Here is a 23,044-nt window from a genome sequence, read left to right on the forward strand (position 1 = left end):
AGGAAGCCAGTGACACCAGCTACAGAGCTATTCACTCATTCTGGTGAGAACTGGCAAAAGTCTGAAGAGGTGGAAGAAAGGAGGAAAAGAAGGAACAGTTTAGAGGCAGGAGATGAAACGAACTGGTCTTGGAGACTGAATATGTGGTAGTGGGAGAGAAAAGAGTCAATAATGGGTCCTGGCTTAGGTGACTGCTGGGGGTTATAAAATGAGATTCCCAGAGCAACTGTAGCCCACCTAGATGAAGATAATTGGTTTAATTTTAAGCATTTTGAGTTTGAGGTACCTTTGTGATACCCAAGAGGAAATGTGAGTAATGATGAATTTGGGTTTGAAGTTCAGAACAGAATTATGGCTTAAAGACACAGGCTTGGAAGTCATTAGTGTACTGGTAGCAGCTGAAATCCTCTGAATGGTTGAGATCTCCCAGGAAATGTCTTAACACCAAGGAGAGAGCTTTGGGGAACAATAATGTGTATAAAAGAACCTCAGCTTTTAAAAATGTCAGCAGAAAGTCACCTTTCTCTCTCTTGTGGTCTTCCTGAGTTTTTGCCCAGCTTGCAGCAACTTGGCCTCATAGACCATGAAGTCCACTTTTCCAGCAGCAGTCTGCTGCCTAGACAAGTTGGTGGTGGCAGGAAGAGAGAGCCATGGATGAAAGTGAGGAGCATGCCCAGAGTTCTCTATTTCCATTTTGCTTTCTGTTACCACTTGAGTGTCATTGTGCACTGAGGCTGTGCCCCTGCATGGTTGTCATGGACAGGAACACTCTGAGGGGGTGAAGGTTTCCCCCCCTGTGGTCTTTGCTTTCTATGGAGATCTGTAAACATTAAAACAATTTAAAACCTGACCAACATGCCAGGCACTGTGCTAAGTACTTCACGTGAGTGATCTTTTTAAACTCACACAGCAATTCAAGAGTAAGGGACTAGTGTCCTTCCTATTTTATAAGTAAGTGGCTTGACCAAGGCCACACAGCTTGTAGGAAGCAAACATGAGTCTTGAATCAGATGTTCTGCCTTCAGAGCTGAGTTTTTAACCATACAGTATTGCATCTCAATCATACTCATTAGAACATTAGATTCATTCTGCTTAACAGAATGCTGGTTAGAGAATTGTTTTGGTTCAAATTATTTGTATCTGGAAATACTAAGTAGGACCCCCTTTTTCAATTTTAGAATTGTTCAATTAAAATTATACCATAACATCCATAGCATTCTTTGAATATGTCTCAGATTTCCCATAAATGCATTTCTATTATTCTTCAATTTCATTTGATGAAAAGCCTTGTTATGTATTAAGATAAGGAACTAGCATCTAAGAAAATTTGAAAAATTCATGTTATGTACTCAAATATTTATTCATTTGAATTGAAAAAAAATCTCTAACTCTTAAGTAAATGTGAGCCAAAGTGTGTCTTTTTCTGGAATTTAAACTCAGGCCAAAATGTACTATTACATTTACCTTCTGAAAACCTTTCTTGGGCTCTTTGCTGTGTAAGAAATGGGTTTCTTGGGGGTAGGGTGGGAATAGTCTGTGCAGCAGCTCTGGTGCAGAACTCAGTTGCATTTGTAGAACATCAATATAAGACTAATTAGACGCTAAATGCTGGGTGAGTATTGAACAATGCAATCTTTTAATTTTTTGATTAATGACAAAGCCTTATGAAAACATTAGTTATATGGGAAGAATTCAGACAATCCCTTTCCAAGTAAATCTATTTTAAATTAATTTTATTTGTAACAAATGGCAGAATAAAACCAAAAATATATCTGTAAATAGATTTTTTCTAATAATATGAAAATGCAGGCAGCAGATATTGTATGGTAATATCATGGTGTAATATGATGGTATGGTAATAGTAGATTTCTATTCTTGAAGGTTATGGATGTCTTTAATATGACAACATCAAAGGAGGAGCAGTGTATTACACCTATGTTGTATTTTCTTTTGAATGTCTTAGAAATATTGCTGAAAAAGGTGGGAACAGATTGAATTCTTTTTTTTTTTTTTTACAGATGAGAGGTATCATGCAAATTTTCTTGTAATTTTAATATATATGTATATAATATGTTCTTTGTATACTTAATTGACTTTCTTGGTCTGAATTAGAATTGTTGCTTATATAATGGAATAGTAATTGCTGATAATTTGCCTTAATTATCAGTAAGTATTGCTATAGATTGTGCTTTAAAATTATAACTAGCAATAAAACTTTCTAGCTGAGGCTAAGAGAAAGCCCCCTTGTGAAAGAATAGATTCAGTGTCACAGAAAACAACAATGTAATTCGATTTGAAGAACTACTTTGTTAGAGATGATAGGGCAGTTGTATTTCAGATGATTGCAGATGTGGCAAAGTGAAAATATGGTATAAAAGGAGCTTATTATAGCTATACAATAGCTTCAAAAAAAGAGAAATGTGAAGTTTGAAGAAATGATAATATAATCAGAACAATGACTAGGCATTTCAGCTATCTTTCTTTACACAATATATTATAATATTTACATTTTTTTATAGTCTTATATATTAAACTAGAAAAAGACCTTGGAGTGTGTAGATACAAAAGTTTCACTTTATAAATGTGGTCCCAAGACCCAGAGAAGTATCCAGGCTTGTTGAAGAACACAGAAATAGTGACAGACCTGGGTCTGTGACCCAGGTTTCCTAATTTTCCAATGAGATGTTCCCTCTGCATGTAATCTTTGTCAGCTTTTCATAGAATCAAAGTTCTGGAAGGAAGTTTGAGAGGGCACCCAATCTATCTTGCTTTCTTACATTGACTTAGAAGTTACATAAGCATTGATCCAATTAAGAAAAAAAAATCCCCAGAGAAAGGAATGCTAAAATTTCATTCAATAATTAATTCTAGAGTCTAAATCTCTGCTCGTCAATACACTTATTAATTCAGTCGTTGTATGTGGAGCATCTACTAGGTTTCAGGCACTGTGCTATGTGCTGTGGATACTTAGTGAAACAGGGAGCATCATTACTCTCAGAGTTTATAATCAAGAATATATCTGTATATATTGACATATACACAAATAGAGCTGCAAATTATGATAAGTGATATATTAGAAAAGTTATCTTCAAATATTTGAAAACAGTATTGTATCAGTGGACAGTTATATAAGGAGAAATATTTGTATTCAAAATGAGGAAGATTTTGATAATATTTAGAGCTGTGTAAAGATTAAGGGTTTCATTAAGTGGTAAAGTTTTAACACTGGGAGTGTTCATAAAAGTGCAACTGGACAGTTCCCAATACAGCATTATTTTGAGGGCATTCAAATTTTAGATGGACTCTTTATTAAATTATCTTTCTTTGAACTGCCTTATAGGTAGATTAAATTCTTTAGTGGATTTTATTTATCCTTAATTTTATTTGATATCCTTCACATTTGATGTAGGTGACCACTCCCTTTCTTTCCAACTCAATTTCCCTCCACTCCTAGGCTTATGAAACAGTATCTGTGGTTCTCTCTTTATTTCTGTGATAATTTCTTTAAAGCCTCCTTGCTGGCTCCTCTTCCTCAGCCTTTCCTTGAGATATTGGTGTTCCCCAGCACTCTGTTCTCGGTATGTCTCTCTTATCAAAATTTCCTTCTTCTTCCTTTTTTTTTTTTTTTTTTTTGAGACTGGGTCTCACTCTGTCTCCCAGCTGTAGGGCAGTGGCGCAATCCCAGCTCACTACAACTTCCACTTCTCAGGTTCAAGTGATTCTCCTGCCTCAGCCTCCTGAGTAGCTGGGACTACAGGCGTGTGAGTAGCTGGGACTACAGGTGTGCACCACCACACCCGGCTAATTTTTGTATTTTTTGGTAGAGACGGAGTTTCACTGTGTTGGCCAGTCTGGTCTTGAACTCCTGGCCTCAACCAATCTACCTGCCTTGGCCTCCCAAAGTGCTGGCATTACAGGCGTGAGCCACCGCGCCTGGTCAACATTTCTTATTGATCTCATCTATTCTCATCACTTAACTACTGCATATGTGTTGCCAATTTCCAAATGTAAGGTTCCTGGTAAGACCTTTTGGTCTGATTTTCCACCTATACACTATGTCTCTCCATCTGGATATCTCAGATTAATCTCAAACTCACCAATCTCAGATTGAGCTCGATTTCCTATTCTCTCTGAACTCTTCTCCGTTTTCCTGCATCAGTAAATAATACTGAAATCTGTCCAAGGACTAAGAATTGTTAAAGAAAATGATGAATTTCCAACTCTAGAGGTTGTTGGATACTTAGCATTCATTGGTTCATATAGATCAGAAACTTGGACACAGGTTTAAATGACACTTGTCTGGAAAATAATCCATGGCATGTGGGAGATACTTAATAAACGTTAAATAAACGAAGTGATGAGGTTTATGCTAGATACTCAGGCCACTTTCTTTTGTGCTGCTTCCTAGAAAGATGAAACCATTTTATGGGGAAAATTGTAGAATGACCTTCTCTACGTACTTTCAGTTTAGAATGTCTTAAAGGGAAATTGACGAGGAGACCCTTTAAGGTCTTTTACACTTTTTTTTCTTTTTGAGATGGAGTCTTGCTCTGTCACCCAGGCTGGAGTGCAGTGGTGTGATCTTGGCTCACCACAACCTCCGCCTCCTGGGTTCAAGTGATTCTCCTGCCTCAGCCTCCAGGTGGCTGGGATTACAGGCGTGCACCATGCGCAGCTAATTTTTTTCGTATTTTTAGTAGAGACAGGGTTTCACCATGTTGCCCAGGCTGGTCTCGAACTCCTGACCTCAGGTGATCCTCCCGCCTCAGCCTCCCAAAGTGCTGGGAGTACAGGCATGAGCCACCACACCCAGCCTTTTACACTTTTTGGAAATCTTTTTTCCATGTATATAATAAGGACATGAGGCTAACATTTACTGAGTACCCTATCCTATATTGGGCCATGCCTTGAATTAGGAACCTTAATATATTAGTTCATTTATTCCTCACAAAGACCCAAGCCTAAGGGATCAGTATCAATATCCTCATTTTGTGGTTAGATAGTTGAGAGTCAAATAAGCTAAATACCCAGCTAAAGGCCCCTGAGCTTATTAAGTGACTAAATGAGAATTGAACACAGGTGGTTTGAATTTAAAGGCAAAACTTTGCTTCAGTCTTCATTTATTTTCTCTTGATATTTTAAATTTATCAAGGTTACTAGCATTTAAATTCTATCTTAATATGTGAAAATATTTTGCATGTTCCTCTAGCTTTCAGGGTGCAATTAGTATGTATTAGGCACCTACTTTGTGTTTATACTAAGCATTTTACCTGTTAAAAAGAGGCACAAGTCAGCCCCTACCTTGAAATAACTTTTGACATAGTTGGCTACAGTGTTACTGAGCATTTTGTTTGGTCCATCATGAATATCACGGAAAAACTGCTCTGAATCAAGATTAGTGCCTGTGGTACTTCATTTCTTCTAATCAACTGTTGGAGTTACATGCTCTTAGAAACTTTTTTTGGCATATTGATGACTATACCATTCAAATAACATCAGGAGAGACCTCCTTCTATGTGGAGCTTTTGGGGCCCTCTTTTGGACACGTACACAACTTCAATTTACATGGACACACCTTATTACAATGAAATTGCTTATTTGTTTGCTTTAGTCATTAGATTATATGATCCTTGGGGCAGGGACTGTTCTTTGCACATTTCCTGGCACATTTTTGTCTCTTAATAAAGAGGAGGATGAAGGAAGGGAGGAAGGGAGGGAGGAAGGCATTCTTGTTTTCTGTATCCTAAACCTATAATTTTGTCAAATAAGAATATTAAATTTGTCTGAAATGTTTTCTTTTTTAAAAGAATCAATTTTTTACTCATGATCTATACTATTTTTCTTTTTGACACAGATTTGGTGATAATTTGCTTCAGTAGGTTTCTAGTTATACTAAAAATACATTTATAAGAGACAATACAGATTCACTCTGACCATTTTCCTAATCCTCCATGAACTTTTAAAAGTGATATATGTGGGCTTCTGGCCAGTTTCTTAGTATTATAATAGATAAATATATTTGTCCTTGCTTGATATCAGAATTATCAGCATGCAATGCATCAAAAAAGAATGAAATAAGTTCTTTAAAGTACTCTATGAAATTTTTGTCTGTTGGTAGGGGGTATACCTTTTCTAGATGATTTATTATTGTCTCAGTTTATTTGGACTGCTATAATAAAATAACATAAACTGGTAGCTTATAAACAATAGCAATTTATTTCTCAAAGCTATGGAGGCTGGGAAGTTCAAGATCAAGGCACTGACAGATGTGGTGTCTGGTGAGGGACAGTTCCTTGTAGAAGGCACCCCTTGCTGTGTCCTTACATGGTGAAAAGGGCAAGCAAGCTCCCATGAGCTTCTTTTATAAGGACACTAATTCCATGTGCCCTCATGATCTAATCATATCCCAAAGGCTCCATCTCCTAACATGATTTTGAGGGCCAGGACCCCAACATATAAATTTCAGGGGACACATTTAGACCACAGCAATTACCAAAGGAAATGCCATATAGCAGAAATTTCTTGTTATTGCTGCAACTTTGTTCTAGTCACAGCTGGCATTATCTTTAAATACTGTCAACATACAGGACCTAAGTTACAGGATGTGGAATTGTTATGCAATGTAAAATTTTAGTAGAGTGGAGCACAAAAATGGTGCATGGAGGATTTGCTTATTTATGTTCTTTCTTTTATCCTTTCTCTTCAAATACTATAGGTTGTCCGCACGAGTTACTTATTAGTTGAGAGGTGATGATTAAGAATAAAATATTAATAATAATAATAACAGGGATTATACTAAAATAATGACAAGGGTATAATTGTGACACCTTAGATGTCACATTTAAGGTGTCACATTTAAGGTGTCACAATTATATTAAATGTCGTGAGTCATAATAAAGTGAATAACATATTGATGCTAGATGGTAAACTACTTATTTGTCCTAAACTATGGATCAATTAAGAAATGCTACAGGAGAGTAAGTATAAAATTAAGAGTAAACCTAGTTTTAAAAATTGGGACTACAAAATGTTCTTGGTTAGAGACATAATAATAAGCCAATGGCCAAGGTAGTCTGCTACCTGATGAAATCCATATTGTAATGTGTACTCGTGAACACAGAGTAGAATAATAGACATTGGAGACTAGAAAGGATGGAGGGTGGGAAGGAGGTAAGAGATTTGAGGGATGAGAAGTTACTTAATGGGTGCAATGTACATTATTCAGGTGATGGTTACAATAGAGGCACAGACTTCGCCACTCTGCATTATATCGATGTAAAAAAACTGCATGTGTACCCCTTAAGTTGATACAAACAGAAAAACCCCATATAGTATTTGAGGTGGATAGATCTAGATGGTCCCTCTTTAGTGAGTGAATCCTATAGAGAAGTAATAAATATACACATAACTCTGGCACAGTAAATAAGCAAACATGAAAATGGGAAAGCATCAAAGCAGAGTGATCTATCTCAAGATCCTGACTGACTTGATGTACAAGTTGGACAAGTTTCAAAACTAGTATTTCTTTCATGTCTTGGCAACATTTCAGAAGAAGGTGCACCTTGATGCTAGCCATATCAGTAGATTTCTTTCCTCAAAGAGATTGCCTCAAGTCCTCACCCAATGTGATGCTAATGACTTAACATCAGGTTCACCTGACTTAAACATATTTTTACTTATTATTATTATGATAACACTGGACCTCAACATATAGTTTCCTTTGTTCCACATTTTAAAGAGGGATATCAATTATTTTAGTCATCAAGGGTACTATTAAGTCTTGCCCTAGGGTCCTTGTGACTGCAGTTTTCACTTCTGGCTTCCATAAATCACTGGCACAACAAGATAAACAAGAGAGCATTTATGGTGTTTGTAAGGAACTTGGAAAGCAATATAATATATGAATTATCTTAGAATCTTAACTTGGTTTTTTGATATGTGCTTGTATTGTAAGCTCATTTCTATTATATATCTTAGGCTTATTTTTATTATACAGCTACTATCAGTTTTGAGTAGAACAAATTAACAAAAGCATTTATTAAAGAAGACCTGCTATTTATTTTAAAACCTTTCTTTCTTTCTTTCTTTCTTTCTTTCTTTCTTTCTTTCTTTCTTTTTTTTTTTTTTGGCATCTTGCCCTGTTGCCCAGGCTGGAGTGCAGTGGCTCAGTCTTGGCTCACTGCAAGCTCCGCCTCCCGGGTTCATGCCATTCTCCTGCCTCAGCCTCCCCAGTAGCTGGGTCTACAGGCGCCCGCCACTATGCCAGGCTAATTTTTTGTATTTTTAGTAGCGACGGGGTTTCACTGCGTTAGCCAGGATGGTCTCGATTTCCTGACCGCGTGATCCACCCGCCTCGGCCTCCCAAAGTGCTGGGATTACAGGCGTGAGCCATTGTGCCCGGCCTAAAACATCTATTTCTTGTGATGCTTTTCTAAGTCTAATGTATCACCTCCTCTAGGTGGCTTTACAAATTATTATAACCAATAAATACTTAGAAAATTTTTACTAAATACATATTTAAGGCACAGAAAACCCTGCAGAGCCAGGTAATACAGCTATTCATCAGTTTACAAGTGGCTGTGTGCCAGTTATCTATGGGGGTGCTTTTGAGAGGCATCTTAGGTGTATTGAAGATAACATAGAATTTGGAATCAGACAACTAGTATTGGAGTTCTAACTCTATTGCTTACTAGATGTGTGGTATTGGCCAGATCACCTAACTTTTACAAGGCCAGCTTATGGCTAGATTGTTTCATTTAGAACTAGGCACATTCTTCTACCCATCCATTATTTTGTAGAAGGTTCAAGATATCTATCATTTATTTTGTAAATATTTCAGTATCTCTCTAAAAGATAATGACTCTTCCAGAAAATATTTAACCACAATAATGTCATCACACCTAAAGAGTTAACATTAATTCCCAAACATTATCAAATAGCTAGTCAGTGTTGAAATTTCCCCAATTTTTATATATATATGCATATGGGGTTTTAAAAATGTGTGTGTGTGTGTGTGTAGAGAGTGAGTGATAATGAGACACAGAGAGAGAGAGTGAGTGCTTGTTTCAATTAGGGTCCAAAAGAGGTCCATATAGTCATCTGTTGATATGCCTGTTTCTTTTTTCTTTTTTTTTTGACAAAATCTTGCTCTGTTGTGCAGGCTGGAGTGCAGTGGGGCAATCATAACTCACTGCAGCCTCAACCTCCTGTGCTCAAGTGATCCTCCCACCTCAGCCTCCAGAGTACTTGGGACCACAGGTGCACGCCTCCATGCTCAGCTAATTTTAAAATGTTTTGTTTAGAGACTGGGTCTTGCTATATTGCCCAGGCTGGTCTCAAACGCCTGGCCTTAAGAGATCCTTCTGCCTCAGCCTCCCAAAGTTTTGGGATTGTAAGCATGAGTCACTACACCTGGCCTTAAATAACTGTTGGCCTATATTTTCCCGTCATATCTTTTTTCCTTTTCTTTGCAGTTTATCAGCAGAATAATTTAGGTCATTTGTCCAGTAGAATTTCTCAGTCTGGATTTTGCTGATTGAATCTTTGCCATGTTTTTAACCTGTTTATTTGTTCTCTGTTTTGGTTAATTGGTAGTTCAAACAAGAAGCTTGATCATATTCAATTTAGATTTTTTGGGGCAAGAATATTTCATAGGTGGTGGTGTATAGTTGTCTATCTTTATTGATGCTAGTAGCCACTAATGCTCAGTGCCTAAATCTATTAATTAATGATGGGTTACAAAGTTGTGATATAAGAATTCTATGATTCCTTTTTTATTTATTGGTGAGACTATTTCTATAAAGAGAAATTTCTCCTTGTCAGCTAATCACTTACCCAGAGGTACAATACAGGAAAAGCAGGATAGACACACACTCAGACACACGCACACACACAGACACACACACGTATTTATGTGTTTTTAAATATTAGTGGAATCTTTAGCATCTTTCAAAGATTGCTAATGAGTTTTTTAAAGAAAGTATGATTATGAATTTATAGAATTTAGCCATATTTCATGTATTTCAATCCATTGCAGATATTATTTTCACTGATGCTCAAATTGCCCTATCTTTGGTCAGTAAGCATCTTTTCAAGTTGGGTTGTGAGTCTTTTTGAACAACCTGATTTTTAATGTGACAAGATGATTCAAGTGTATCTTATAGTTTTCCTTCCCCAAATCTGTAATAAACTATTTTCCCAAGAAGCTATGGCTCCTTTTAGTAGAAATGACTAGAAATTTAGAACTACAATCTGGGAGCTAGGGGCACCTGTTGGTTTTTAGGTTGAATGTTATTTCAAAGCCTTTCCAGTGTATAGTACTAGGATATGTGAACTTTTAAAGATAAAATGTATTATAAAGTCATAATAATACCTCCAGTTCAAGTTTAGGGCTAAAGGGTTTTAACTTAATTTCTTTGATTTATGTCTGTACCTTCTTCCACACTTGAAATCCTGGATATCAATGACACCAATATAATTGTTCATTTGTTTTATCCTGCAATATACATACAACAGTCTCAGAATGACAATACTAACACTGCTACCAAAAATGATTACTAAAAGCACATAACATTAGTTAACAGTTTCTCTCTGGTTATACTGCTGGTTTGTTACAGAGATTCATTGGTTCATATTGCTTTTAGTTTTTAAAGCTTGCTTTTTAAAATTTAAGTTTTTATTATGTAAGGTATTTATGTTGAAAACAAGACATATTCAGAGAAGTTTGGCTTCTGTCCTTGTCCCCTTCATCTTCCTTCCTTTCTTTCTCTATAAGTAACTTTAGAAATTTTGGTTTATACACAAAAACCCTAGAAGAAAACCTAGGCAATACCATTCAGGCCATAGGCATGGGCAAGGACTTCATGTCTAAAACACCAAAAGCAATGGCAACAAAAGCCAAAATTGACAAATGGGATCTCATTAAACTAAAGAGCTTCTACACAGCAAAAGAAACTACCATCAGAGTGAACAGGCAACCTACAAAATGGGAGAAAATTTTCGCAACCTACTCATCTGACAAAGGGCTAATATCCAGAATCTACAATGAACTCAAACAAATTTACAAGAAAAAAACAGACAACCCCATCAAAAAGTGGGCAAAGGACATGAACAGACACTTCTCAAAAGAAGACATTTATGCAGCCAAAAAACACATGAAAAAATGCTCATCATCACTGGCCATCAGAGAAATGCAAATCAAAACCACAATGAGATACCATCTCACACCAGTTAGAATGGCCATCATTAAAAAGTCAGGAAACAACAGGTGCTGGAGAGGATGTGGAGAAATAGGAACACTTTTACACTGTTGGTGGGACTGTAAACTAGTTCAACCATTGTGGAAGTTGGTGTGGCGATTCCTCAGGGATCTAGAACTAGAAATACCATTTGACCCAGCCATCCCATTACTGGGTATATACCCAAAGGACTATAAATCATGCTGCTATAAAGACACATGCACACGTATGTTTATTGCGGCACTATTCACAATAGCAAAGACTTGGAACCAACCCAAATGTCCAACAACGATAGACTGGATTAAGAAAATGTGGCACATATACACCATGGAATACTATGCAGCCATAAAAGATGATGAGTTCATGTCCTTTGTAGGGACATGGATGAAACTGGAAACCATCATTCTCAGTAAACTATCGCAAGGACAAAAAACCAAACACCGCATGTTCTCACTCATGGGAATTGAACAATGAGAACACATGGACACAGGAAGGGGAACATCACACTCCGGGGACTGTTGTGGGGTGGGACAGCATTAGGAGATATACCTAATGCTAAATGATGAGTTAATGGGTGCAGCACACCAACATGGCACATGTATACATATGTAACAAACCTGCACATTGTGCACCTGTACCCTAAAACTTAAAGTATAATAATAATAATAATAATAATAATAATAATAATAATAAAAGAAATTTTGGTTTATAACTTAAGAAAAATATATACATAAATACATATGTATATTTATGTCCAATACTTTAGATAACTGATAACATACTCCACACAACTTTTTCTCCATTGTTTTTTTTTCACTTAGTGTTTTCGGAGATCATTCCATTGTGGTTTATGGAAACATCGCTAAGTCATTTTTTTACAGCTGCATGGCACTTCATTTGTGCATGTAACAGAGTTTATTTAGTCAGTCCTTTTTGACATACATTTGGGTTTATCAAAGAAAATAATAGCTGAAATGATTTGAATAGAGATTAAAGGTTTTATTTCACTGGCATGTATCAGGGAGAACATGAAGACCAGATAATTCTTCAAGCTGTGTCACGATTGGAATTTTATAGTGCAAGAAGAAGATGGGGGTATGTGTTCTTGTGTATTGGTCATGTTGCTCAACTTCTAACTATGTGGAACTTGTGAATGGAACAGGTGGAGATCGTTTTCATTCTTCATGCTTCTTGTTTGGGATCACTGGGACAATCTCCTTCTGGCAATTGCCAGAGTAGTTCTTTAAAGAGCTATTTTGCAATCCTTGCAGTTTGTCAAGTTTCAGGGGAGGTGGAGGTAGCAGAGGGGAAAGGGAAAAAGATGAGAAAAAAAGAGAAAGGAAGCAAAAGTTGAAGCAAGGGAAACTGGGACTTGCTTTAATCCATTTGTAAATATTACCATTCCTTTACTATTATTAAATAGTGCAACAAAAATGAGCTCTTGTATTTTTGCCAGTATTACTTTGTGATGGATTCCCGGAAGTGATATTATTGGATCAAAGGCTAAAACTACATGTAGTTTTGCCAAATGTCTCTCCATAGGGGTTACTATTTTGTGTTAACACCAGCAGTGTATAAACTGCCAATTGTTCTACCAAATTGCCAGAAGAACATGTTGTCAAATTTTCAATTTATACCAATCTTATAGGTAAGAACTCGTGTTTCAGTATAGTTTAAATTTGCATTAGAGAGAGATTTTTTTTAAAGAATAAGAAATACATAAAAGAAAAATAGATAAAATATAAGAAAAGATGAGAAAATTAAAGAACCCCTCTTGTGGATGTGTTTCTTCACAGAGGGATTTAGCCAATAGCTTTCCTGGGGAAACATTCATGATACCAGTCTCTAAATAGCCTGAGGAGTCAGAATTCAGATCATTTTTGCAAATTCTGTAATGTTTGCGTCTGTGTGTGTGTGTGTGTGTGTGTGTGTGTGTATGTGTGTGTGTGAGAGAGAGAGACTGTATTAAGACTGTATTAAGTTTAAACAACCATCAATTAAAAATAAAACTTATCCCAACTGGCAACATGTTAAATTCTATGTCCCTAAGCTGGGTTCCCTAACTTGGGTAGTTTGTAAGATTGTGAGGACTAAAGACAGAGCCATCAGTTAAGAAGCTCTTGGAGTAGTTCTGGCCTTGGTGGTGAGAAACTGAACTAATGTGATGTCAGTGGAAATGGGAAGGAAGAAAAAAGAAAGGATATGATGGAATTTGTGGCAGATTACTTACGAAGGCTGAGGAAACACAAATATCTCTATGGTTTTAAGACTGGAGGAATTATGGGACTGTTACACTATTAAAGTAAAGATTTTGAGCTACTTTTGAGGGAAATGATGACTGATTCTGGACATGGTAATTTTGAGATGATATCACATCTAGATAGTAACATCCAATAGGAAACTGGAAATTTGTGGCTAGATTTCAGGAAAGACTAGGGCTCAAGACAAATGTTTTGAGGTTATCTTCATACAGAGATTATTTGGGAATATATGTGATCTCTCAAGGACTAATATAGAAATTCAAGAGTGGAACTTTCGAAAGTTCCATGCCTTGAGTACATGAGGAAGAAGGAAGAAAGTAAATACAGAGGGAGGTAAGAAGACAGAGAGGAAGAAGTTGGTTTAGCGTGGTGTTGCTCAGGTTAAAGGGCAGTGTAGGCAGTGGTTGCTAAATGCAGCAGAGAGGTTAAAAGAAGAGAGGACTGGGAGAAAGGCCATCAGATTCTGAAATTACAAATTAATCAGAATAGCCACTGAGAAGGTTTGCTATCTGAAGATACGTGAAGTCTCGCCCTCTGTATGTTTTATATGACAGACCAATTCAGTATAATTGAAAAAATGATTTTCCCCAAGGTATTGGGGACAGTATTAGACTAGTTAAGGAACTTCCATTTCAGTTTCAGCTCTGCCACTAACAAGCTTTGTAGCCTTGGGAAAATCATTTAATTTCTCTGTGTTTCATCTGTAAGTTGGACTGTTGAAGCGGATGTAGGGCTACTGTTGCCACTATTGCACTACTAAATTAGGAACTATTATTTGTTTATAGTTTATATAAACTATATATTTGTTTATAGGCCTGTGCCAGGCCTTGTACTAATTATTTTACACCCATTCTTTCATTTATGTGATCCTCAATGTCCTTTCTATTTAAAGTTTCATGGTCATTCTGGAAGCTAACAGAAGTGTTAACAATTAGAGAGTACTCTGAATTAACCAAGATTATGTCTGAAAATGTTTCCATTTTGGTTAATTGCTGGGTGGACTTTTAGAAATACAATAATTATCTTGTTTTTAGGCTCACAGGTACACGTACAGGTTTTTTATATGGGTAAACTCATGTCACGAGGGTTTGTTGTACAGATTATCTTGTCTATCTTAAATCTTGAGTGAATCATGTGTGTGTTAAGGCCTGAGCCCTAGCTAGATTTAAAACATGGAATGCCCATGGGAAGTAGCACTTGTAATATTAGGCATATTTCTTCTAAAAACTGATAATTGATTAAGAATCTAAATGAAATAATTCTTTAAAAACAACTCAGTGTCTCAGTAAGGCTGCCTGGCTTTTGTCTGCAAGTTCCAGCACTATGATGTCCAGAGTACAAAAATGGATCTTAAGTTCTCGAGGAACAAGATAGATGTTCTCGTGTTCAAGAGAGAGAGTTGTTGAGAAACTAAGTGAAACTTTGGCTGCCCTTCAAAAACCTCAAGTTTACCAAATCGTAGATCAATGGACTCAGCTATTACTAAAACTTCTAAGGAAGAGCCCTATGCAGAAGGATTCATGGCATAAGCACAGATGTTCTTTGAATCGTACTTGTGAAAACAAATCAAATACAAGATTTCTTGTTGCACTCTCTTTGATTGCCTGAAACAAGACTATTCATAACATTTTCATTTTCTCTGTTTTCCAAAAATAAATTATATCTCAGCTATGATTATAGAAGTATCTGTTGAAGTGAAAATCCTTTTAATAAAGTCCTAAGAAAAAGTTAAAATGCAACTTTTTTTCTTACTTCTGCCCATCTCCCAATCTCTGTGTTTTTAATGTACCCTTCAAAAGAAATACTACATGTTAATACAAATGGTTATTGCTGATGGCTATTCTTTTTACTTTGTCCAGCTTTTTGAAGATTCTTTGCAGTTAGGATAAACCAATGAGGGACTTACATTAGTTTGAAGATAAGCTGATATATTTGCCATATTTAAATAACAGCCTCTCTAAAAGCATCTGTCTTAGAAAAGAGATTTTACAAATGAAAGAGGACATTCTGTGGGCACTTACATTTCCGTGACTGCTCATTTGGTTTCAACAAATCATCTTTAAATAGGTAAGACACCTCCCTGAATACGAGAAGGAAGGTCAAAGAAAAACTAAAACCACTTGCCTTAGCCACTGTGGGAGACAGCGTAAGAAAAGTGATAGCAATGGTTGCTTCTGGCCCAAAAGTTAAGGACTTGAGAACAAAAAAGTGGCTCTTTTAAACAGCCATGCCATCTTAGTACAACACCCCAAACTGCTGTTAGCTGTTATGGAGATAAAGCAGATAATTGCCGTCAGATAAAAACAAAAACGAAAACAAAAACCCAGCTCCTAAGAGCAATGGAAAGTTGTGATTCATGTTTTCTTTCAGTGTTTGGAGATTTTTTCTGGAACTAAGGCTCATTTCTGCAGAATTGTAAAGGGAGTCTAGTATTGAACATACCTCATCATATTTCTGGGGCAAGATCCTTGTAAAGTCATATGTTACTCCTTTCAGAGACAAGCAGAGTTCTATTTTAGTAGTCAAGCAGAAAGTCTTTATCCTGGCATTTGGTTCTCTGTCTATTGTCCTGACTTCCATTACTGGTTTTGTCTTCCAGCTCCTATGCACACTTAACATTTTAATATGATTAGACTACTCAGCATTTACAAAAATCCTTTATTTTTCCTCCTTTGTGCTTTGTTCATGCTATGTCCTCTATTTGCAGTGCTGCCTTTTTTGATTCATGCCTTTGGATAAATCTTCCCCATTCGTCAGACCTTAAGTAGCATTTCTTCCATGAACTTTGGAAGTTCTCAAGCAGAAGCTGACCACTTTTTTCTTCTTTTGGGGGAAAATCCCACAGAGAGGTATTCATATAGTAATATAGAGTTCTTTTAATTGATCTAAATTTCTCTTTGTTGATCTAAATTCCTTTCAAATTATAAGATTTTATTATTCCATGACATCAGATATCAATGGGGAATCCCAGTCAAATTGACAAGGCAGACTAGTTGGGGCCAGAGAAAGCCTACAGTGGAGCAGACATTTCAGTGTCCACAGTTCACATATGATAGTGTTGGATAAATGTAATTAAAGACAAGAACTCCTTCATCCCAGAAAACCTCTTTACAAAGGTAGAAGAGAAGGAAAACAGTTTTATTATTGAACAAACATTAAACCAGTAGGTGATATGCATCACGGGTAATCTGCTAAGGGATTGAAAAGACAGGGGAAATCTCAGCCTTTTATATGGCTAAGCAGGTAAACCCCACTGTATACATAGTTTCAAGATAAACAGGAACTACTTCTCCAGTAAGAGGACTTGACAGCAGCATTTGTTGCACATAGCTCATCGTAAGTGTACCTGGTAATTAGAGCTACCATCAATGTTAGCTAAGAAGTTTTATGTAAAGGAAAAATAAATTTCTCACATCTTTATGATGAGAGATAGTTCTACAATGTAGAGAGAGATGCTTGCTGAAGCTGGACTGCTATCTTCCCACAGAAACTGAGAGATAGGGCTCTATCTTCGCTAAAGTTTAAATTTCCAAGAGATGGCTCCCAGGTCCTTGAGAAAGACATTCGTAAGTCTTAAAACTAGCAAAAGTGTTATTTAGCATTTAAAAAGATTTACATACATTTCAAAGAGACAGAGAAAGAACTTAACACATTTCAGCAAGTCTTCACTTAATAGCATTTATAGGTTCTTAGAAACTATGACTTAAGTGAAATGGTGTATAATGAAATCAATTTTACCATAGGCTAATTGATTTAGACAAGAGTTAATTCCTATGACATATTTCTGGTCATAAAAACATCATCAAATTTCTAAATAAAGACCCCAAACACTTATAATATTAAACATTGAAATACATGTATGCTATATAGACATTTAAGAAAGTTTAATAAAATCATACAAGATAATTATTTACCCAATTTTAAAATAAAGAACAAAAGAGTGTTTACATTTGTCTTTTTTTTTGGCATTTGGCATTACCCTTTTAGAAATTTGTATAAATTTATGGGTACAAGTAGAATTTTGTTACAAGTGTAGATTGTGTAGTGGTCAAGTCAGGGCTTTCAGGGCATCCATCACCTGAATAACCTACACTGCACCCATTAAGTCATCTCTCAGCATCACCCCCTCCTGCCCTCTCACCATTCTGAGTCTTCATCCTCTATCATTCCACTCTCTATGTGCATGTGTACACATTGTTTAGCTCCCACTTATGAGTGAGAACATGTGATATTTGACTTTGTCTGGCTTGTTTCACTCAAGATAATGATCTTCAGTTCCATCCATGTTGCTGCAAAAGACATGACTTTGTTCTTTTTATGGCTGAATAGTATTCCATTATATACAGACACCACATTTTCTTTATGCAGTTTTCCACTGATGGACACTTAGGTTGATTCCATATCTTTGCAATTGTGAATAGTGATGTGATAAACCTGAGTGCAAGTATCTTTTTGATATATTGATTTCTTTTTCTTTGGTATTTATCTGATTTTTGATGAATCAGTGAGTGATGGCGTTTGTAGTGGTGGTGAATTAAATCAAGAAATAGATGTTTGCAAAGTGAAAGTTGTAAGGAGTACCTCCTACCACAGGGTAGTTCAAAACCAAATAATAACAAATAGAGTAGGCTCACTGAGTACTTTTGTACTGTATCTTTAATTGTCATACATTCATATGATTCTTGTAGACTTGACAGATTTTTATTTTACAATAATCTGTATTCATTCATTCGTTTTCCAGTTCACTTATTCCACTTTGGAGTCTTGGGTGGCTGGAGTCTCTCCCAAAGCTCAGGGTGCAAGGGGGGCACCAGCACTGGACTGGATACCAGACCATCGCAGGGCACACTCACACACACGCCCACCTACACTCACTTAGACTGGGACCATTTAGATATGACGATTTACCTAATGGGTATAGAATGTGGGAGAAAATCAGAGTACCGGGAGATAACTCATGCAGACATGGGGAGAACGTGTAAACTCTACACAGATAATGGCCCCCAACTGCAGGTAATCATGTTGAGGAAGTCAGAAGCGTCTGTCATATGCTGAAGTTATGACATGACTTTGCATGACTTGGGGCCCTGGATGGCAGGCAAAACACAATTTCTAACTCCTTCACATTTAGCAACATTTATTTAATACTTACTGTGACGTAGGCACCGTGCTAAGGGTTAGGGGTACAAAGACAAATGCGGAGGTCACAGTTTACTAGGAGAAACCAAGTAATTGCAATGCAACTGGCCAAGGCCTTTAATAGAAGTATGAACGAAATGATCTGAGAGCTCAAAGAAGCAAGTGAGTGATTACCTGAAGGATTCTGGAAAGCTTTCCTTAGGAGGTAACATTGGACCTTTGTAAAAATTTCTCCTATGAGCTGCCTCAATGCATACGCATAGACACATTGGATTTTTCTTGTACCTAATCATTTTTTTGGGATCATGGATCTGTTAGGGAGAGAAGAAAGCCCAACAGGGACATCTCTAGTGGGAGGAAAGGGCAGCTGCATGGCTGGGTTCCCAGGAGATTTGACAAAAAGAGCTTCAGATATTTTCTCAACACGCACTAGTTTGCCTCTTTGAGCTCTAAAACTATGGGAATGTATGGGAACTGGCACACAGATGATGTTCATTACTTATTTCTTGAGCTGAATGACTTGAGTATGGGTAAAGAGTGAGAGGAGAAGCTAAAATACATAGAGTAGCAGGGGCAGGATGCCCAAAAAGTGCAGAAACAGGCATATCATGGGGAGTCTAAGAACATCCGATACAGTCTTCCCCTACTATTTTATCTTATAATAATAATTATTATTTTATTTTTTCCTTAAGTTATTGGGGTACAGGTGGTGTTTAGTTACATGAGTAAGCTCTTTAGTGGTGATTTTTGAGATTCTGGTGCACCCATCACCTGAGCAGTATACACTGTACCATATTTGTAGTCTTTTATCCGTCATCCCCCTCCCACTCTTCCCCCCAAGTCCCCAAAGTCCACTGTGTCATTCTTATGCCTTTGCAGTCCTCATAGCTTAGCTCCTAAACTCAGTCCAATCAAGACAAAATAGAAAAAAAATTTCCCTACAATTTTATCTTGATTGGACTAAGTTTAGTTTAAAAGCTGAGACTTGTTGGAAAATGCAAGCATTTATTTAGATTCTACTGTAAAAATATTTATTGTGGCATCTGACACTCAAAGGAACAGTCTGTTCCTTTTAGAATATTTCTTCCTGAGTTGTAATTCCTAAATGGGGGAAATGCATCTTACAAGATACTTAAGAATTTCATGATATTCAGTAATTCACCATAGTCTACTCAAGTTTATGGTGGCGGTTCTGCTGGTAATGATAGCACAAATATTTTTATTAATGGCCATTACCTTGAATGTTAGTTTCTTCAGAATTATTAGAATCCTTTGGCTAGTTACTTGTGTTTGTTTTATTCTCTCCTGCACCCACCTTTTGGCAAGTGGTTCTGCATGAGGCAATGCTTTAAGGAAACAACTTCAACATTAAAAACATGTCTTTTAGCCATATCTAACACATTGACAGAACTAGAAGAGTTCTTCAGTGCCATGCTAAATTATACCATGGGACAGGAAGAAATTGTTCCCTCTGCAATGAGTCTTTCAACAGCCTGAACTCTAATGATTTTTTTAGAACTCTGTCTTTAATTAAAGATTTTGTTATCATACCTGTATAATCTCTAAAGTTACAACTTTTTCCTTCTAAACTGGAGTATTTCAAGTAAAGATGAACATTCCCTTTTTTCTTGCTTCGGATGAGTTGAAGGTATTGAATGCCTCTTCTGATGCCTTTTCCGTATCATTTGTGCTGGGTCTTTAGACTTTGTGAGCACATGAACCTTGTTTAAGTGATGGAGACAATTCAGGAGATTAACATTCTGTTTTGCTTTTAAGTAGATGTCTTACCTTTCCCATCCTGTCTTGGAAACTAAAGAAGGGAGAATGGACATTTGCTTCTAAAAAAGAAACTTGTTCACATTAAGATGAGTTACATTTTTACAACTGTTTCACAATCACTGGGCTGGATAGGAAGGAACTTAGAACGGAGCCTAAGTTTGCAATGAAGATTTAAGGTGATACAGCAATTTAAGGGTCCTTAGTCTAAGAAAGTTGGCTCATAGGTTTGAGAGAACACACTTTACACTGTTTCCATTGAGAATTGACAGCATCTGGAAAAATAGCTTCTTACATGCTGATAAATTGTGAAGAACTCACCAGGAGAAGGCCTGGGTCAACTATTTAGCTGTTTTCTTGAGGTATTTAGACTCTCTCCCTCTTAGACTAGTACCAAAAGAATATGTTTGAACAAAATATTATTTGAGGAAGAATTACATTTATGATCTGAGATACTGCCTACTGTATACACCTATATACAGCAGCTTATTCCTTTCCAAATATTCTTTTTACTTTGTCACATTTAAATATTAAACGGAAACAAAATTTGAATTAATGCAATTCAGCAAATAATTATTGAGATCTACTATGTGCCAGACTCTATCTCTTTAGATTATACAAAGTATAGAATGTTGATTGTGGTTTAAATAATTTATTTGGGATAAACCATGAAGGTATTGACTTTTTTTCCAGAAAAGTTTATAGGGAATGTGATTTAACCTATGACTATCAGAGTCACATAAGAATGAGACATGTCATATATGTGTTATTTATATATAAGAAATATAGATATGTAAATTTTCACCTGACAAGTGTTTATGGTGCACTTTGTGATAACCCAGTTCTGTGTATTGGAGATAGAGCTCTAAACAAGACAGAAAGTGCCCCTGCTTTTGTGGAGGTTATATTCTAATCGGCGGGAAGACATAAGAGACACAAATAAACCCAGTTAAGATATGACAGATAATGGTAAATTGTATGAAGAGATAAAAGCAGGGGGATGAAGGGTGACTCGTTTAGGGAAGGAAGGGCTGGAGGATGTTAGCTACTTTAGTCAGGATGGTCCCAGTGGTGAGGAGGTGACATGTGAGCCAGCACTGGAATACCAAGGAGACGGCCATGTGAAAAACTGAGGAGCGGACAGCAAGTGCAAAAGCCCTGAGCTGAGAATGACCTGGTGTGACTCAGTGAGGTAGAGGTGGAGCCAGGGAGGGCAGGCTGGACTGCAGAGGGATTCGTCAGCCATGGTGAGCTGTAGGTGAAGATAAGGTGTTTTCAGATGCTTTCCAAACAATCTGCTCCTTGAGATTCCTGACTACTCTGACACCATGCCTGTTCAAATTGCATTTTAATGTTCATATATGCTTTGGTATTCAATAAAAATCAGATTACTGTGCCAACTTCTTTCTTCATAGGGCACCGTAATTATATTGTCAAAGAGACAGAATATTTTCCTAGTTTCTTCTTTCCTACACTGACTTCTTTTAAATTTAAAAAAAAATCCTCTTCCCAAATCATTTTTAGATATATGAAAAAATTCATAGGCTCCTTGAAAGAAAAAAAACACAATAAGTCTATTATATGTTGTTGGATATTGAAGATAATTAAAAAAAATTGTACTTAACATTTTTTATTATTGTCCTTCATTTTTTGAAGAGCGTTGTGCTTCAGGCATTTTAATTCACAAACTGCATAATTACAGTTTAATTTTATCACTTGCAAATGAGGTCTAAGGGCATATATACCCAATTTTAGACAAAATTTAGTCATCCAAGGCAAATGATGTACTTAAAGAAATAAAGCAAAGAGTAAAAAAAAAAACCCTATTATACTCGGCCTTAAATTATAGACCATAGTGAATCACATATATTTTTTAAATTTTTTTCCCTTAAGTTATTGGGGTACAGGCGGTATTTAATTACATGAGTAAGTTCCTTATTGGTAATTTGTGAGATTTTGGTGCACCCAAAACCCAAGCAGTGTACACTGCACCGTATTTGTAGTCTTTTATCCCTTGTGCCCCTCCTACTCTTCCCCACAAGTCCCCAAAGTCCATTGTATCCTTCTTATGCCTTTGCATCTTCATAGCTTAGCTCCCACATATCAGTGAGAACATATGAGTTTGGTTTTCCATTCTTGAGTTATTTCACTGAGAACAATAATCTCCAATCTCATCCAGGTCGCTGCAAATGCTGTTAATTCATTCTTTTTATGGCTAAGTAGTATTTCATCATATATATTATATATATATCTATATATTACATATATATCTATATATATCTCACAGTTTCTTTATCCTCTTGTTGATTGATGGGCACTTGGGCTGGTTCCACGATTTTGAAATTGTGAATGGTGCTGCTATAAACATGTGTGTGCAAGTATCTTTTTCGTATAATAATTTCTTTTCCTCTGGGTAGATACCTAGTAGTGGGATTGCTGGATCAAATGGTAGTTCTACTTTTAGTTCTTTAAGAAATCTCCACACTGTTTTCCATAGTGGCTGTACTAGTTTACATTCCCACCAGCAGTGTGGCAGTGTTCACTGATCACCACATCCATACCAACATCTACTGTTTTTAGATGTTTTGATTATGGACATTCTTGCAGGAGGAAGGTGGTATCGCATTGTGA

General features: G+C 36.6%; 1 protein-coding gene and 1 long non-coding RNA gene across 3 annotated transcripts in view; both read left to right on the forward strand.

Moving 5' to 3' along the window:
* TAFA2 (TAFA chemokine like family member 2) overlaps positions 1-23,044 on the forward strand; it is a 578,950-nt gene that overhangs the window by 89,840 nt on the left and 466,066 nt on the right. The gene's annotated exons all lie outside the window — the stretch shown is intronic.
* LOC131380960 (uncharacterized) overlaps positions 15,975-23,044 on the forward strand; it is a 38,271-nt gene continuing 31,201 nt past the window's right edge. For both annotated transcript variants that reach the window (XR_009209287.1, XR_009209286.1), the window contains exon 1: positions 15,975-16,347. This is a non-coding gene — a long non-coding RNA (uncharacterized LOC131380960). The remainder of the gene's footprint in view (positions 16,348-23,044) is intronic.

Source organism: Hylobates moloch, unplaced genomic scaffold, assembly GCF_009828535.3.
Source record: "Hylobates moloch isolate HMO894 unplaced genomic scaffold, HMol_V3 SCAFFOLD_13, whole genome shotgun sequence".
NCBI lineage: Eukaryota > Metazoa > Chordata > Mammalia > Primates > Hylobatidae > Hylobates > Hylobates moloch.